The sequence below is a fragment of the Dermacentor andersoni genome, chromosome 2 (genome assembly GCF_023375885.2).
Source record: "Dermacentor andersoni chromosome 2, qqDerAnde1_hic_scaffold, whole genome shotgun sequence".
NCBI classification, from domain to species: Eukaryota; Metazoa; Arthropoda; class Arachnida; order Ixodida; family Ixodidae; genus Dermacentor; species Dermacentor andersoni.
The window spans coordinates 52,581,675-52,600,324 of NC_092815.1; the positions used below are offsets into that span (position 1 = coordinate 52,581,675).

An 18,650-nucleotide genomic window follows, 5' to 3' on the forward strand; every position below is an offset into this window, starting at 1 on the left:
CAACGTTGAGCAGAAAAAGAAATGTATCTCCATCCTGCAGTTTTGCAGCGAAATTTATTTTGCTCAAGGGGTTCATCGAGCCCATTTGCAGATGCCATATCTCAATCTTCTTCTTTGGCATTTAGTAGGTGTCAAGTTTTGCTGATTCGTATTCGTTCGGTTATTTTTAAACTTCGCGGCTTTGCCAGAAAAAAAAAAAAACGACTTTACAGTAAATGAGCGCCAATATTGCATTAAGCTTTAGTGAAACTGAAAAAAAAAAGTTATTAGAAATGTTTTTTTTTGCATGTCACATATTATGAGAAGAGTGCGTAGCTGCTTAACTTTCAAAGTAACGCCTCTCCCTTGAACGGCCTTTCTTCGAGCTTGTTGCATTAGAATGACGGTGCAGCATGGACAACGGTTCTTAAAGTGTTACCCTTGTCCCTAAACGTATTGGAATTTTGTCTGATTATTTACAGCTAGCGAGTGCACTCAAGGCTCCTTTCATTGAGATTTTATTTGTTTCGCTTAGCGAGAAATAAAACATGGAAGGCCTGTGCCGGTCTTTAGTAATTTCTTTGGTTTTGCGCTTTTCTATATAGTTTTCTTCATTTGATTTTGCCCCCATGCGACTCAAGATAATTCAAATGGGACTGCCGCCTTTTATTATATTACCTAAGTCGACTTAACAATGTCTCTCAGCTCTTAAAATGAATTGAGTTTTTTTTTTTTTTGAGTAGCGATCATAATGTGTTAATGCTAACGGCCACAACCCTCCGATCAGTGAGGTACACTCAGGTATGGAGCTGGGCTCCGTGTTAGGTTCGCTTTTATTTCTCATATGCATTAACAACTTTCATATCGAAATACTTCTAACATTCCTTTGTTCACTGATGAATGCATAATTTTTTCGAGAAAGAAAGAATAACGACGAATCGCAATACCCGCAGACTGACATTCTATGATAACACTTGGGAACAGCTCGAACAGACGGGACAAAATGAGACAAAACGAGCGTCTTTCCGTGCAGTTATCAAGGATTCTCGCAGATATCTACCGACAAGTTCAGTCTTCAAGCCTCCTGCGACCTCGCTACTGTTTTCAACTGGCGTTAAGTGTGACTAAGGGAACCAAACAATAGCAGATGCAGAGTAGTACGTGTACCTCGCGCCGATACTTGTTCACCCATATATTGGCGAAATGGCAGTACTTCAGACTGCGAAACTATTACAAATATCTTGATAGTCAGACTCCAAGTAATCTTATTTGGCTTGTCCACACTGATTATTTAAACAATAGCGCTAACAGGACAGTTGGTTACTTGCGTAGTACTTTTTCTTCTGCTCCTACAAGTTAGGATTGTTGCTTTCTACCTCACTGATATGCCATGACTTAGAATATGCGACAGCGGTGACTCATGTCATGATAATTTTACTCGTTTTCTTGAACTTGTTAAGAACAATTCCGTTGGATTTTTTTTATTATATGGTACTAAGAGATGCCGTCGCCTTTGGTTGGTGCCGGCTACTCCTTTTCACATAGAGAGTAAAAAAGTAATTAACTTAACGCATTAAAACTAAAAGTCAATTGCAAATCATAATACCACAATGTGCAGTCACATAAGTACACTAATTACCACATTAAAACTGAAAGTCAACTGATAAACACAGCAACACAATGCCGTTGGCTTTATTTTCTAAACATATATTCGAACTGTGAGAACAACAGTTATGAAAAGTAATGTTGATTTGCCATCGTTAGAATCTCGCCGCAAAATATCCCGTTCAGCTTTGTTTCATAAGTCGCGCCATTACACTGTGCAACGTGAGGAATTGATTCCGCGACCACAGTGTATGCCTAGTCGTATTCACCATCGTCGTAATAGAAGCATGTCATACGAAACTTTTTTTCTGTCTTTTCTTCCTTGCAGATGCAACGAGTCGAATGATCTTCCAGCTGACCTCCCAGTTGCAGCTATTAATAATAACGACGCTATTTGCAAAGCACTGGCTAACATTTATATAGACAACCTCTATTTTGATAGCCCTTAGCATTTCTCGCTACTTAGTCGGTTATTTGTATAGTTAGATTGTAAGTAAATTAATGATAATTACTGCCCCTCTGAATCGCCTTTAGCTAACGTTGTTTACTATTTTATCATTGTCACTCACTGCACTTTAGCATTCCGTTGTCGTTTTGTAGGTACTTTACTTTTTAACCTGAGGGTATCATAAATAATATAAAGTTATTATGATGAGGAGTTTACTACATACGAAGTTACAATAACGATGCTCTGCCGGTTGAGCAAAAACAATCAACTAAGTCATAAACAACCGAAGTGTCAGCCAAAGAAAATCGGAGTTTTTTTTCATATCAGCCTCTGATTTCACCAAATAGTATAATTGACAAGATTTAATGTACTTTCTCGAATAAATGAACGAATCAATAAAACATGCTTGTTTTAAAACAACAAACAACGACAAAAGCGACAACAAAAAGAGAGGTGTGTCAGTCAAAGTCGACACGAAAGAGGACAAAGTCGACGAACATGACATATGTATAGGTCAGGTAGACACCCAGATCGCACGTACGCCAAACCCGCGTGAAATCTCCAAAAAAGTCCTTGTGTACAAAAAAAAAAAGAAAAAGTAAAGAAAAACGACGCTGTAAGTGCACGCTTGTTCACGCTTTTGCGCAAAGGATTCCTTCTCGAAACGCCCACGAAAACGAATTCGCCAGTAGGGCATGCATTGATGCCATTCAACGCGTACCAGGACCGGAGGAGAGCATGTGCCCATTTGTTTATTCTTGTGTCTGTGCCTGCCGATTAGTTGCCGGTGCAGGAGCGCGCTGAGTCAGCGCAAAGTATTTGCTCGCGCCTGGGCCCGAGCAAGCATTTTTGCGCTCTTACATTGCACATGACCGTGTGCATCGCTGACGCAGAAAGCGACGAAACCAATACTGCAGTGTCCCCAAGTCGCCGGGTCTCTGTGACCGTTTATACAGACTCGGTGCAGATCATAATGCACGTGCACACACAACTTGTGACTTCTCTCTCTCGCTCTCTCTCTATCGACGTGTTTCTCTCTTTTTCTGCCCTTTATTTCCTTCCCTTCAGTGCAGGGTAGGAAACCGCAAGCCCGCCTTGTTAACCTCCCTGCTATTCTTCTTTTCGATCTCTCTTGTCCACTTTCAATGACGGACTTCGTTCGGAGAACTTACAGTCAGGTTTCATTTGCGCTACGCTTCATATTGAACTTCTATATTTAACGCGTTAGCATTAGGAGCGTAAAAGCAAGAGAGTTTAGGGGAGCGTGTGTATATATATATATATATATATATATGTATATATATATCTGAATACTTTCGAGAGCAAAACGAGAGACACGCGTGTTTCCCCATTCGGCATCCACTGGACGTTGTGTTCCGGAAACTTTGCCCCGAGATGTGCAATTTTCTCCTTGCGACTGCAGCTTCTGCAATAGCCTGCAAGAAAATAATAAAATAAAATAAAATAAAGCAACCCCGCCTCGTATTTGTTCTTGGTGGTCGCCAGATTCTTGAAGCCCCACAGCCGTTGGCTCGAACAAGACGCTAACGAAAGTTAGCAAAACAAAAGAAAGGAAGAAAGAATGTGCTGCCACTGAAATTACGTACACGGTGCGGGCGGTAATATATATATATATATATATATATATATATATATATATATATATATATATATATATATATATATATACACATATATATTGAAGGATTCGTTCGTGAAAATTGCAATGTATACGTGTTCTTGAGTCTACCGCGAACCAAGCGCAGAACTATTCAGGCGCTTATATTGATTTCCTGATTCTACCAGTCGACGGCTCTAATGTTTCGGCACGCTGCAATGAATAAACGCATCACGTGCAAGAAGACGACGAAACGGAGGAGGAGGGCGTCGACAGCGCCCAACAGCTGCGTCGAGCATCTGACCTGGCACCTTCAGAACGCCCGACAAACTGAAACCGCGAAACAGCCGCACTTGTTGCGATGCAACGCCAGCGTGAAATCGCGCAGCGTCGTAAATAAGCGACCGAAGTGTCGCACTCACCGCTTCGCGGAACGCCGTCCGCGCCTGTCTGAAAGCGAAAGTAGGTCGAAATTCTCCCAGCGATAGGCAACACTCAGAAACACCGCTTCCAGTTCGCATCCGTCGAATACCGGTGCCGGCGAGCGGACGGTGGGAAAGGCAATGCGTAGGAAACGCGTTCCAGTGATATCCAGCGGACGTGTAGAAAAAGCGTCACGGCAGAGTCGACTGGGTTGCCCCCTTGCAGGTGACACAATGAGCGAGCAAGCTTGCATTGGCTTTGACCGCGGAGACAACGGCCTTGACTGGCGAGTGCGATGGTCATAAGAGAGTGGAACCATGCCTGGACATTCTTCGGCTGCTTCTCTCTCGCTCTCTCCGTGACCTTCGCTTTTCATTCAGCCTTGCGTCGTATCGTGCATTGCGGCGAAAGCGAACAGACGGTCGCGGTTGCCCTGGCAGCGGAAGTCCTCTTCATTAGTGGCCACTAGAACGGCCCAGGTGCGTGGGTTCGTAAGTACAGCTCGCCCCAACGGGAAACAAATGCGTCATACGTGGAGAAAACAGCACGTGATGAAACGGAACTTCCACTGAGGATAGCTGATGCTAATCGTTGTCATACAACGAATTTGCTATAACAGATTAGAAAAGTCGCCGTAGCTCAATTGGTATACCAATTGAGCTACGGCGATCTCCTTATGCTCTGCGCGCGTCGTGCAGATGTTTTGGATGGAGCTGCCGCCGGTGGCAAAGTTGCATTTTCTTGCATTTTCCTTTCCCTTTGGCTTGATTAGGAGGAAGAACGTTATGGCAAATTTAAAGTTGTCTTTCACTTAACCAGCTCAATAAAACGTGCCGCTCATTTTGCCTAAGCTCGCTTCGATAGCTTCCTGTTTTTTGAACGTTTGTGACTATTAGTGCAATTACTATTGGACCACACACGTCAGCGAACTCACCGCTAATTTCCTTCTTTCCTTCCTTCCTCTCTCTCCCTGTCATCTTTGTTCTCCCCTTTCCCATTCCCCCGGTGTAGGGTAGCCAACCGGACGGTATTCTGGTTAACCTCCCTGCCTTCTGCTTCTCTCTTTTCTTCCTTCATGCCTTCCTGTTTCTTTAGGTTGTTAATAATATATCCAGCCCATCAGTCCTCTTTATCATTCTCGCTCGATGTTAACCAACTGCACGCATGTTGCACTTGCTAAATGAACCAGACTGAATCTGAATCTTACTGCTACATGCAGATGTTCATGGTTTGTAACAAAGGCACATGCATATACACTTTTCTAATTCCCTTACATTTCCTGAAGTACAAATAGAAAGCTGTCAGGCTACATGCTAACGAGTCATCCCCGGTCACAACAACGGAAAGAATGTTTGACACGAATGTCTGCTCCCAAAATGACATATTTCCACTTTTCAATGCCTCTCAGAGACTGGGCGTCCCTCTTATAGGCAAGACGCAACGCCACAGATAAAATCGCTGCTCAGCTGATAAACGCGAACCCACTACCTGTCGCAACGCTACGGCAGACGAAATCACATGCGTCTCCGCAGTCTCATGTCACGAAATCTTTGGCAATCTCCGGTGCAAAAGGTATTTCGATAGCCGACAATGTTTCTTGCGTATTGTAGTTGCCGTATGGACCTGCGACACTTGGTACTTCAACGAGACCTTGAAAGATGACGTGAATCAAGGAGCATGTTGCATAAAACGCATATAAATCACACATGCATACAAATTTCTTCCTCCCCTTCCTCACACACACATGCCTGCAGTCAGGGAATCTTAGAGAAGATGCCTCACAAACAATCAACCAACCACCGTCGACTTGTTGTGCACTTGTAGATTGTACACGTTCGAAATAAAGCAACAGTATGCGCGGCATACTGTTGCATTCAACACATTTCAAACAAGACGGACCAAGTCATCAGGTTACTAAGGAGAATCAGCAACAGACACAGAGGCCTGGGTGAGGACAGCGCTCTAAGACTAGTGCACGCCTTCGCTCTCTGTCACTTCACCTACGTGGCAGGTCTATTTAAATGGTCGCAGGCCGAGCTGAACAAGCTCAACACTATGATCAGAAAGTTAGTCAAGGCTAGCTTAGGTATACCCATCAGCACCTCGAACGTGAAGCTCATGAACCTAGGCGTGCACAATACGATAGAAGAGATGGCGAAGCGCAACAGATGGCACAGCAGGAAAGACTGACGAAAACGCGAGCGGGCAGGCTTATACTCAAAGCGGTAGGGATAGACCCCAATAGATCGATGAACCCCAATGAATCCGAGGTAGAATTGAGCGCGGACCTTAGAGACACGATCAGAACCACCCCCCTCCCGAGTAATATGCACCCGGAACACAATGTTAGCAGGAGAAAAGCGAGAGCGAAAGCTTTCTTGAAAGAAATTGAACAGCTAGGACAACAGGCGGCGCTTGTAGACGCTGCCTGGGTCAAAGGCAAAGAGGCCTACACGGCCGTGGTGGTCGACAGCCGGGGCGAGGTACGGGACGCCGCCACCATCTTCACTAAGGATTCCACGGTGGCGGAGCAAGCCGCGATTGCTCTAGCCATCAGGAGCCGTAAATGGTCTTTCATCTATAGCGATTCCAAAGCAGCAATTAAGAGCTTTGACAAAGGCTATGTCGCTGGGACTGCGGCTAAATTTATCGACAAGGTCGAAACTATCAAAACTGAAATACGATGGTTCCTGCACATATGGGACAAGTGGACGAGACTCGGCCCAACCTCAACGAGGTGACGAACGATCTGACACGAGGACTTGCTTGCCGTGGCGGTCAGAACCGAACCGACGCCCACTACCATTCCGGGGAGCATAAAGATTACTTACTAACTTACAACGACATCACTAAATAATACTACTTGGGGCGTAGGCAATTCCCACTGCCACACGTAAAATTGAACAGGGCTCAGGCAGTCACGCTACGTTTACTGCAAACCGGGACGTACTCCCACTCCGTATTTCATAAATAAAATTCACCCCGAAAGAGAAATTAGGAAAGAATGTAACGTGTGCGATGGCATCATCGACATCAGACACATGCTGGCGGGCTGTCCCGCGACTGTCGCCGACCCCGAAGAAAAATGGCTTTACTGGTACAAGATGATGTCAAGCTCTTCATATCAAGATCAAATACGGGCTGTCCAGAGGGTCCACGATGGCGCCATAAGGCTCGGCCTGGCGGTGCCGACGTGGACGCGGCCCGCCTCGGTCTGAAAAGACCGGGCTTCAGGACTCTAATAAAGTTTTGTGAATGCATGAATGAATGCGCGGCAAGTCTGCCCCAGCTGAAAGAGCCTTTGATGAAAGGCTCATAAACAACGTAGAAGAAACCATTCTGTTCACGGCAGCAGTAAAACTGCTGTGCTGAGAGCCTGAAGCCCAGATTTTGGTACGGGTAAAGCGTCGGCGTCATCAGTGGTACTGCTGATGATAATTATGACGCTGAAATGCCTTTGGCAACGACCGAAACTGTTGAAGACTGTTGTTCTCAGCAATATCCGCGGGAGTCTCAGCCGTTCTGTTCATTGTCAACGCTCATTCACGTTTAATACGTGACGTATTGAAGGAGGCAAAAGAAATCGCATCTCACGGGAAATTTAGTAGAGCATTGCACGGGACGCTTTTCCGGGCCCTAGCCCCGGCCCGGTAATCTTAAACTTGGCCTGTACCCGGCCCGGGCCATAAAGATTTCCGCCCGGCTCGACCAGGCCCGGACCGTATGTTGGCGCTTGCGCTTATATGAAGCTACAGGTCGAGTTCTCGGTTTTTGTTACGCTACTGTCATGTCATCAAGGGCGCCTGGCGATCCTCAGGCGACATCAAAGCAGCTTTTTGCCCTGCGTCCCCTCTTGCTGGTTATGAACATTTCATTTTATTTAAGTGCTAGCCGAACACGCGCACATTATTATTCGAATGTCTGTTATGAAAACACTCTATGCAAGGGACAGTTAGGAAAATAGGGAAGGATCAGACTGGCAACAGCCGCCGGGAGTCGCACAACGCCTGCTAACATTTAGGGTGAAAGATATGGAAAAGTACATCCGTTGATCAACATGCTCATGCTTTAAAATGTGATGTGAACGACCGGACTACATTTTTAAAATAGTTGTGCGGCAGCATACTATAGCGAAGGCATAGGTGAAAACTCCCGTATGTAGCGCCAGTCATTTCATCTCAATTTTGATTCTCATTGGGATCTACAGCGGTGGAACTCGTGCCAATAACCTTGGTGCGAACGCAGATTTATATACACTGGTTTATTGACATTCAGGAATGCCAGAATACACAACCACTATAAAAGCTTCTTTCATTAAAAAGAAATTGGTGATCCGCAGTGCTAACGCCCCTGTGGAATAATTTTTTACACGGAACACGTCGTTTTTATTGCTTTATTCAGTTTCATTATAATGTCAGTTTTCCAGTTGACAATTAAGCATCCCTGTTTCGCATTATATGCAAATTTTGCAAATAAAGGTGATGTGGCGCAATGTAAAATAACATACGAAAGAAAAGGAGACGACAGAAAGAGCGTTCTGTCGCCTCCTTTTTCTTCCGTACGTTATTTTGGATTGCGCCACATTACCTTTATTAGTTGTGCACGACCTCGCCCAACAATAGCACCTTGCTAATGGAAATTTGGCCTCTGCCGACTTATGTTTCAGTACAGTGCATGTACAACGTAGGCAACGTAGTTTTTTCCCGTCAGACTGCTTGTGTGTTCACGTAAATTCGCAGGGATCCCACCTACCGCTATAAAACGTATGGAAAGCTGTGAACATGGTGGTTCGGCTACTTAACGTGTGCAAGGCGGGAGATGGAAATTCAAGACGATGGGCGAAACGAGAGCAAGGTGAAAGCCGGAGCCAACGTTTCGACAAGTGGACTTGACTTTTTTTCAAGGTGACGTATGCTTTCCTAGGCGAAGCACATCACGAATTTCGTCATTCACTGTGGGACTAATGACCTGAACCATGGCACCGGTGACAGCACAATTCAGGCCATGGAAACGCTCATTTTGCACACCAACAGACCAAACGCAGAAATCACACTGACAACAATACTTCCCAGAATCGCAAACACAGGCCACTCCAAAAATCAGAAAAACTCCTAGCTCACGGACGTAAGCTCAATGATTTTCTTCTGGACATCGAACACTAACATGAAAACGTTTATGTCGTCCACCACACTGAAATCCACCAGGACCCAGACATTCTGCTAGCCCGAGATGGACAGCTTTCCAATTTTCATTGCGTCAAGGTAATTGTTAACGTCATCATGTACAGGCTCAAGAACTCATTTAAACCGACGCAACCAATATCACAAGTAAAACCCTTGTCCCATTAAGCTACAGCACAGAAACACACGCCTGAAATCGTCAACGCCAGCTCGTACGCACGTCCCGTCGAAGCTAGAACCCGAGAAGCATCTACGCAGACGGGGAACGGGGAATCAACACCACCTGAACAACACCCGCGAAGCCTTCACGCAAACAGCTACATACGCTAATGAGCAGACAGATCCACAGATAGACATCGGTGCAGATTTCAACAACCAAATAAAGTATATAAAGACACCACTTAAAGATGTCTCGCCCCGGAGGTCTGCCCCAACCAAGCAGAAATGACTGTCACGCACTACGGATAGCACATGCAACAACAAACCTCACCCTTTCCTCCCATCCCGCACACTCCCCGTCGAACAAACAAATTACAGATTTCACATAAAAATTTGCACTAGCTACCCGCCGTGGTTGCTCAGTGGCTATGGTGTTGGGCTGCTGAGCACGAGGTCGCGGGATCGAATCCCGGCCGTGGCGGCCGCATTTCGATGGGAGCGAAAGGCGAAAACACCCGTGTACTTAGATTTAGGTGCACGTTAAAGAATCCCAGGTGGTCGAAATTTCCGGAGTCCTCCACTACGGCGTGCCTCATAATCAGAAAGTGGTTTTGGCACGTTAAACCCAATAATGTTTTTATTTTTTGCACTAGCTGCATCAAACAGAAAAATTCCAAAAGCCTTAGAATTATAAGGTTATATGTGCCCTCGGCTATTTACCCTCTGGGCTATTATTGAAGTGGAATGCTGTCCTAGAAAATGCAAAGCTCTCTTTAACTGATATTCTCGAAGAACACTGCGAGAAACAACTTACGATAATTACTCATCAGCTCGACAGCATAAGTTCATCTCAACCGGAAAAAAGAGAACTTTAACAATTCGTCGGACGGGGGGGGGGGGGGGGGGAATTAGGGAGGAAAACCTACTAGATAAACAACAGCGCAAAGGGAGTATTGGAGCTGTAATCTACCCAAGAAAACTACTATGACCCCTACTGCCCATAGCTCCACCGATAGTGCTACGAGCGCGCATCCAGAGCACTGCATCAATGTAGTATACAAATCACACAGTCTAAATCCCAATGAAGTAAATAAATACGAACTACACAAAGATATAACAGAGTTTTCAAGACGCATGCACATCAAGGAATTCTTTAACGATAGGCCAGAGGTAGCAAAACAGGATAAAGACTCTCTTCGACCACCTAGCACGTGGACACCGGAAATTGAACAGTGCCCAAACTCTAAGAAAAGGAGGAAATGGGGTACTGAGATTACTTGTTTAAGGAAAGGAACTGATCTGCCACAACCATTCCTCTGTTTAGGGGGTAAGTGCGAGGGGATGAACTCTTACTCCCCATGCGGTTACTCCTTCGAAGACTAACAGTTGCGCTTTCCCGATGCCCTTTAAGGGAGTAACGGTCATTCTTCTCCGATGCTCCGCAAAGGTGGAATTAATGAAATTAGGCATTTATACCCTGATAAAATAATTACTGAGCTGAAAAAAAGAATGTGCCCGAAAGATGATTCGACCTCACATCCTCGCGCTCACAAGACGGGTACTCTAACCACTTCACCACGGCAGGTCTTTCTGTTTTGTTTCATTTTCTTTCATGGTATTTATCACGGTAGAATTCAACCCGACATTCACCAATTGTACATAGTCAGTGAATGGAGGGCACAATGAAAGTCACACACAGAAAAGGCAGCGTTCATACTGTGGGTGGAAATGTAGGTTTTACTTTAGAAAGCTGCTAAGGATAGGCACCTCACCAAAAATGGAGTACCAGTCCGGTTATATATCGAGTCCATCATGCATAAACATGTATTAGGTGTAGTGTCGTTTGGATGAAGTGTACCATTGTAGGTACAACCATTTCGGCGTTTCGGTCCATCATTCCCGTTTTTCACAAACTTTGCATTCACATGAGAAAATAACATATCGAAAGGTGCACTATTACCTGAGGTCGGCAGCAGGTATCACACAGTATGAGCGTTAATCCCAAACTAATTTTTTAGAAGTCCGTTGGAAGACATCCCACAATAGGATGGCGTCGGTGCAGCTAATAAAAGAATGTTCAATTGTCTCTGGCACCTCACAAAGGCGACAGTTAACGGAAGATACAAAGATGCCCTTTTTCTGCAGCCATGTTATAAAAGAATGTTTTGCAGCAAGCGGATATATACATTTTACGAACTCACTTTAGTACATCGTGGCCTGGCCATTGACTGTATAGTGATTGGTAAAATGGAGGCGGAAATAGCATGGACGGTAAGTCCTTGTATAACGTTTTACGCGACTCAGAGTACAAGTATTCAGTGGAGGAAAAGCGAACTGTCAGGAAACGAACCGTCAAGAAAACTTCTTGCATTAACCCTCACAAGCATAAACGCGAAGAAATAATGCGTTACCTGATTTAGTTGTTTCTACCACGGCAGGTCGGCTGAGAGGACAGGATATTGAGACAAAGTTAAGCTTCGGAATGCATGTGCGGCAATATAAAAGCGACTCGTCATTTTGTGTATGCTATGCCGCGAGAGTGTAAAATTGAATGTACGTGCAACCATAAGCGACTGCAAAATAAAATCTGCCCGATTATCCTTAAAACCGAGGCACTACGCGATGTGTACGTGCAGTGAGCTCAAATGGGGCACCCAAGACGACAAAAAAGACCAATTTCTTTGTCGCTTAGCGTGTTAACTGTCGCTTAGCATCGCTTCAGTTAAGTCCGTAATCTCCTTGGAACGGAAGAAACTTGGGTACTATTGACTGAGAAAAATCTAGCAGTCCATCGACGACTTGAGCGTTTAATGTGTATCGCTCACTTATGGTGTGCGCACAAAGGGCATGGCTCTTCCCATTCCAGCTTTTAAATTTCACGCAATTTTCTCACGAAATTCAAAGTGCTGCTTTGCATGTAGTTCAATAGACAGTGCCCGAACTTCGAACTATTCACGATATATAGGCAATAGTGTTTTCGCCGTCACACTCTTCGACACGGACGAGACCAGCAGAGTGCATGGGGAGTAACTGTTGTCGTTCGTTTTCCCGTTGCTCTCGTTCCGACCAGGCACTAAACACTTATTCTCCGAAATTTGCACACGGCCCGCACATTCATGCAGTTAATCCTCTGAAGGACGAAAGCGCCCTTTTTAGCACTAACTGCCCAGTTACTCCCGTTTTCTCCGGGATTTTTCTTAGAGTGCAGACTTTCATTTGTACATGAAGCTAATCTAAAAGGAAATTCTAGAGTCAACACGGCACGCCGCAAGCGCAAAAGTTTGTCCCCCGCTCAGCATGAAAAGAGAGACAGAGAGAGAAGGCATGCGTCTTGGAAACTCTATTATATCTTCGGGGAGTTCATGCTGGGCACGAAATTCTTAGAGAACTCGGCGAAAGAAATGATATTGCAACAAAACCGGGAGACAAAGGCGGCGGTATCGTATTCTGGCGCACAGAAAAGTGTAATAATGAGGCTTCAAAACAACTGAGCAGCCACACCCATTACAGAAAACTTGACTCTAACCCAACTTCAGATTACAGCAACCTTGTGCAAAGTAGAATAGCGGAGATTCTGTCCAGAGAACTAATAACACAATCTGAAGAACGCTTCATGATGCCCAAGAACAAAGAATCAGGCCATTTTGGTCTTCTTTCTAAAATGCATAAGGTTCCCCTAGAAGAAGTATTTACAGCAGAAATCCCAGGTCGGCCTATAGTGCTTATTAACAACACACCTACCGTGTCACTATCTAGATTCTTAAACCAAGCATTCCGACAACCCTCCAATCTTTTGTTCAAGATACGCCTCCGTTCCTTCGTATTATCGACTGCATTAAAACCAACCAACTCCTTTCTCACAGCGCTATTCTAGTCACTTTAGATGTTTCTGCCTTTTACACTAATATTACCCGTGAGTGAAGGAATTGAAGCCGTATCGCAGTCCCTCGAAGTCAATCCTCAAGCGAATGCTCCTGACGTTTACCGGTCACTCCTCAAGTTAGTCATCACGCCCAACCATTTCGAATTCGATTCTATTAGCTACCTGCAAACTTTCGGCACAAGCATGGGAACACCATTCGTTCCTACGCATGCCAACATTTTGATGGGAGAACTTGAAGCAAACCTTATAAAATCATAAAATTTAAAGCCCTGCCCTTATCTGCGTTAAACATCACAAGCGTGCTAACCGACCTAATAAGCCATTTCAACTGCTTTCACCCTAGTAGTAAATTTACTGATCACTGCTCTCCTAGCCACATTAACTTCCTCGACAGGACGGTCTACATAAAGAATGGAAAACTGAGAACGACACTTTACCGGAAGCCTACGGATAGAAAGCAATATTTAGACTACAGCAGTCATCACCCACGACACTGCAAGCGAGGAATTTTCCTCGGACAAGCGTAACAAATAAGAACCTGTAGCGAAGACAACGATTATATGTATTACATAAATGACCTTAAAGCAACGCTACCAGAAAGAAACGATACACAAGTTCGTCTCGACAAGACTTATGATGTCGCGTAAAGGTTAGAGCGGCAGTCGGAATTAGCTAAGAGACAGCCTACACTATAGCATTAGAGAGACCACCAGCCTTTGTTAGAGACCAGCGCTTGTTAACCCCGCCGACTGAATCCCGCTCTTGAAGAATGCGGGCACTCGTACCAGTGAGAATATCAGAAAAGAAAAAAAAAATTGGAGAACGCGACAGCATTCGAAGATCCCTGACTAATTTTCACGCTTCCCAGCAACTCGAGCGTATGTAACCGCAATGTTTACCTGGAAACGCTGGCCGCGAATGCTATGCATGAAGGCGAGCTTTGTGGTGGCCACGAAGCGGCGGGGGCGAGAGGCAGCTGGAGGTAACTACAAGGAACCGGGCGCACCGCTCCGTGGCCCCCAAGACACCCACCGCGCCGACGCGCGAAAAATGGCGGACGTCGCGGTCGGTTTGTGTGTGTGACGGAGTTTCTATGAGTTTTCGCGTAATAGAATAATGTTTTCTCATACAGTCCAATTACAATCTGAAAGCCATATTGTCTGTAGGTTGTGTGAAAGTCGTAGTTTACAATTTTTCTACGTATTTTAGCTTGAGATATTGAATTAGTTTAGTCAATTGCTTGCGTCACATGGAAAGCCTGAATGTTAGGCTACAAACATTCTTCAGTAAATATAGTGTAATTAGTGACATGCAGTATGGATTCCAAAAAAATAAATCTTGTGAGGCAGCTCTTCTTAATATCAAACATAAAATAACAACAAATATTGAAGATAGAATGTATACATTAGGTTTATTTGTAGACTTTAGGAAAGCTTTTGATTCAGTATGCCACAGTTTATTAATTAGCAAATTGGAACAGTGCGGTCTACGAGGTATCGTATTCGAACTTTTACGACATTACTTAACCAATCGCTATCAATATGTCAGTATAGATAATGATGTTTCATATCTTACGCGGAAATCGTAACGGGTGTTCCACAAGGATCAATACTTCGACCTCTTCTATTTATAATATATATTAATGATCTATGTGACATCCCCGACTCTCCCGAATTAGTTATGTATGCAGATGATACTAACATATTCTTTAAAGCTGCTACTATAATAGAGCTCGAATCAAAAGTTAACAATTACCTGAAGCAACTCTCTTGCTCGTTACAACATAATAAGCTACAAATGAATTCCTCGAAAACAAAATATATGATATTTGCTCCTACTAATAAACCACGTAACTGCAATGCGGCTATTCTTTTTTGAAGATGGGCTGATAAAACAGCTAAAATTTCAAAAAATTTCTAGGAGTGTGGTTCCAAGAGGATTTGGCCTGGAACATGCACATCGACAAACTTGCTATCGAACTAAGCAGAACTGTTGGTTGCTTATACAGACTGAGTACTCTAGTTCCTCCATGGTTGAAAAGATCTTTATACTACGCACTCTTTTATTCTAGATTAACCTATTGTGTTTTAATTTGGGGCACTACTTCGCAAAAAATTATAATAAATTGATAGTGCTACAAAAAAAGAGTCCTACGTGCATTCGAGGGATACTATGGCCCTGTACAAAACTTCAGAACCACACCATTTTTTATGAAACATTCTATGTTAAAGGCAAACCAGGTGTATTATCACAAGTTGCTGCAATACATTAAACAAAACAAATCGCAGTACATCTTGAATGTACCCACCAATCCGCATTACACCCTTCGACAAATAACATGAGAACACCAAAGATAAGAACCAATTACGGAAAACAACTAGTCAGTTACCAGGCACCTTCACTACTAAATCGCCTACGTGATTTTGAAGATGAAATTATAGAATATTCGAATAAATCATTCAAAAATTTTCTCATCCTGAGCAATATTGAGTTCGTCTGATTAGAACCACCCTATAGATTGTCAGTCTTTTGTTTCTGTTGTTTTCTGGTTGTGGTTGGTCTCAAACAAAATGCATCGTACTTTGAGTATCCTGTTGGTTTCTCATATTTCTTGTATACATGTTTTGTTTCACGAAAACAATATTGTCTCGCGACTATCCAGTTGATTTCAGTATGTATGTATGATACATGTTGCTGCCTACGGCCTGCGTGCCGAATTGTTGTGGGAGCAGAAGCCTTCGTCAGGCCACATGGCCTTTAGCTTCTGCTTCCTTTCTGTTGTAAACAGGAGAAATTCATTCATTCATTCATTCATTCATTCATTCATTCATTCATTCATTCATATGTAATGTAACAATCTTTTTGGCTGAACGACGTCCGACGCCGGACGCCGAAATGGGCCGCCGAACGCCGATGCCGGATTTTCTGCGGCACGGACTCCTTAACGCTGTCGCGTTAATATGGCTCAGCAATGTAGACGACAGCCACACTTCTGAAGGCATCTCTCTATTTCGTGCTCGCATACCGTTATAAACAATACATGTTGCTCCAAGTCCCATAACGTTCACAATACAGCGCAGTGAAAATTCGGGCTCGAATATAGATATTTCTGGGTTTCCTGTACGTCACTGCATTCGACATAGTGCTGTGAACATGCACCAGGAATATTTTTAGGGATGAAACTTTACAAAACAATATACAAAGGCCGTGCTTTTCTTTAATGAAAAGGACCTAATGGACCGTATTCTGAGTTGACTGTATTCCTCCGATTTTGTTCATTTCTTGTTCATCATCAGTATACAGTGACGATTGGATGATTCTTGCGACAGCAGGTGCTAGGTTTCGCGCATGCAAGCAAAGTAGTAAGGTTGAAAACAACAGAAAATCAATGTAATCGCTTCAAAGCACGAGCCAATGGAAGTGTTCCGTTTAGCCCGTGGTATGTGGAAGAGGTGGCGTGGTTTGGAAGCAGTAGGCTATGCTTTTACTTTGAAAGAAGTTCTTTAGATGCATATTATAAAGTGCTACTGCGACGGCAGTTTTGAGTAAGTACAACACACACACACACACACACACACACACACACACACACACACACACACACACACACGCACACAGACACACACACACACACACACACACACACACACACACACGCACACACACACACACACACACACACACACACACACACACACACACACACACGTCGTTTTGATGAAAGTCCTTGCTTGATGAAATGTCAGTAACGAAGGCGTAGAAGGAACAGGAATAATGACGTGCGTTTTAATATATGTAAGTATAAAAGGAACTAGAACATGCGTGGAGTAAATTAAGGGGGGACTAGGCGTAAATTTATACATCTTCAACTAGGTTTCTGGAGAAAGTGGCAGTTTTGACGGCTGTACGCCCTCTAGGCAAATACAGGAAAGTAAATAAAGTGGAGTACCAATGAAGCGTTCTCTTACCTTGCCCGGACAATAGATATTACGATCATGTTGGATGGGATGAATGTCCCATTGCATTTAGCGCCGTCCAACTCAACAGCTTGTTCAACGAAGCGCGTGGATTACCGCCTGCACTTGACCGTAACTTCAATTCCCTTAAAAAAAAAAAAATACGCCTTTTTGATAGAGAAATGGCAGACTGCGCGTTTCCTGTAGGGTGCAGACGACAGAAAAATGAGCGTGTCATTGACCGTGACAGGGAGTAATAAGTCTATCGCGCGACAGATGTCTATCGAAGAAGTAATACACGTATTTCCTTTCAAACAATGAGGCCGATCCCATGGCTGTCATTACCCAGTTTTTTTTTCTCCTTCATGTACCCCCTTATATTTTATGTTTAGTTAATATCCGCAAAACTCTTTTTTGTCCACATTTTGAGCACCATCCCACCGGTCTCTTATAATAGCTTTCATTTGCAGACGTTGTTACCAGTGGCGTAGCCAGAAATTTCGTTCGGAGGGGGCTCACATTGCAGCTCGGGCTCCTCCTTAAGAGGAAGCTTTAGCTCGGGTGCTCGTATCTAAATACATGTAAATGGAGACTTCGTTTTTTATCGGCAACCAATGCGCCAAATTTGACGAGGTTTGTTGCATTTAAAAGAAAAAACTTTAATTATAGTGACTGTTAATTTCGAATTTTTCATTTAGTTTTGTCAATTCTTTATTAAAAATTCACCAAAAATCACAAATTTTCGGAAATTTATACTATCAAATTTAAAGCTATGTAACTCAGCAATAAAAAATGATATCACAATTCTGTGAATTGTTCCTAATAGTACATCTACAGCGGACAAAATTTCTGTGTTACCCGTGAATCTCAAGAAATTTAGCATTATCGAAATACGGCTTTCGCAGAATCCTTGTACACAACGTAACCAATTCACGTAGGATACGAATTTACACACCAAATTTGTCCGCTTTGACTGTGATAATAAATGCCGTTTACTGAACAGCGACATGTGTGCTTGATGCAGAGCTATTAGTTTGTAAACGTCGTGCTTCTATTTTTTTTTGGGGGGGGGGGGGGGGAACTTCCGAGTTTTTTAAAATATTTAAACAATGTTTAGGCCCTAAATAGAAATTCCACTTCCAACAGACACTAAAATTTTACTTTCTCTCTCAAATGCAACAAATTTCATTAAAAGCGATCCGGGGGTTACCACAGAAAAGCGTTTCTGCGTTTTACATGTATTTGAATAAGCCGCGTCGGAGTTGGGCGCGAGCTAAAGCGTCCTCTTAAACAATTTGTCTGAGGATCAAATACATGAATAATAACTGCATTGTCATTGCTAAAGATGCTGCAAACGAATTCTTTAACGCTGCGCATTGTCAAAACAAGTAAGATATGT

The 18,650-nt window shown here is 43.7% G+C and overlaps 1 protein-coding gene across 4 annotated transcripts in view; it reads right to left on the reverse strand.

Annotated features, from left to right (window-relative positions):
* Positions 1–18,650, reverse strand: part of LOC126542316 (cytochrome P450 1A1-like) — a 128,295-nt gene that overhangs the window by 32,075 nt on the left and 77,570 nt on the right. Inside the window, exon 1 of one of the 4 annotated variants that reach the window (XM_050189336.3) lies at positions 4,073–4,292. The exons of the other annotated variants lie outside the window; for them this stretch is intronic. The gene's annotated coding sequence lies outside the window, so the exon portion shown is untranslated. Of the gene's footprint in view, positions 1–4,072; positions 4,293–18,650 lie in introns of those variants that run through there. 4 annotated transcript variants of the gene reach the window in all.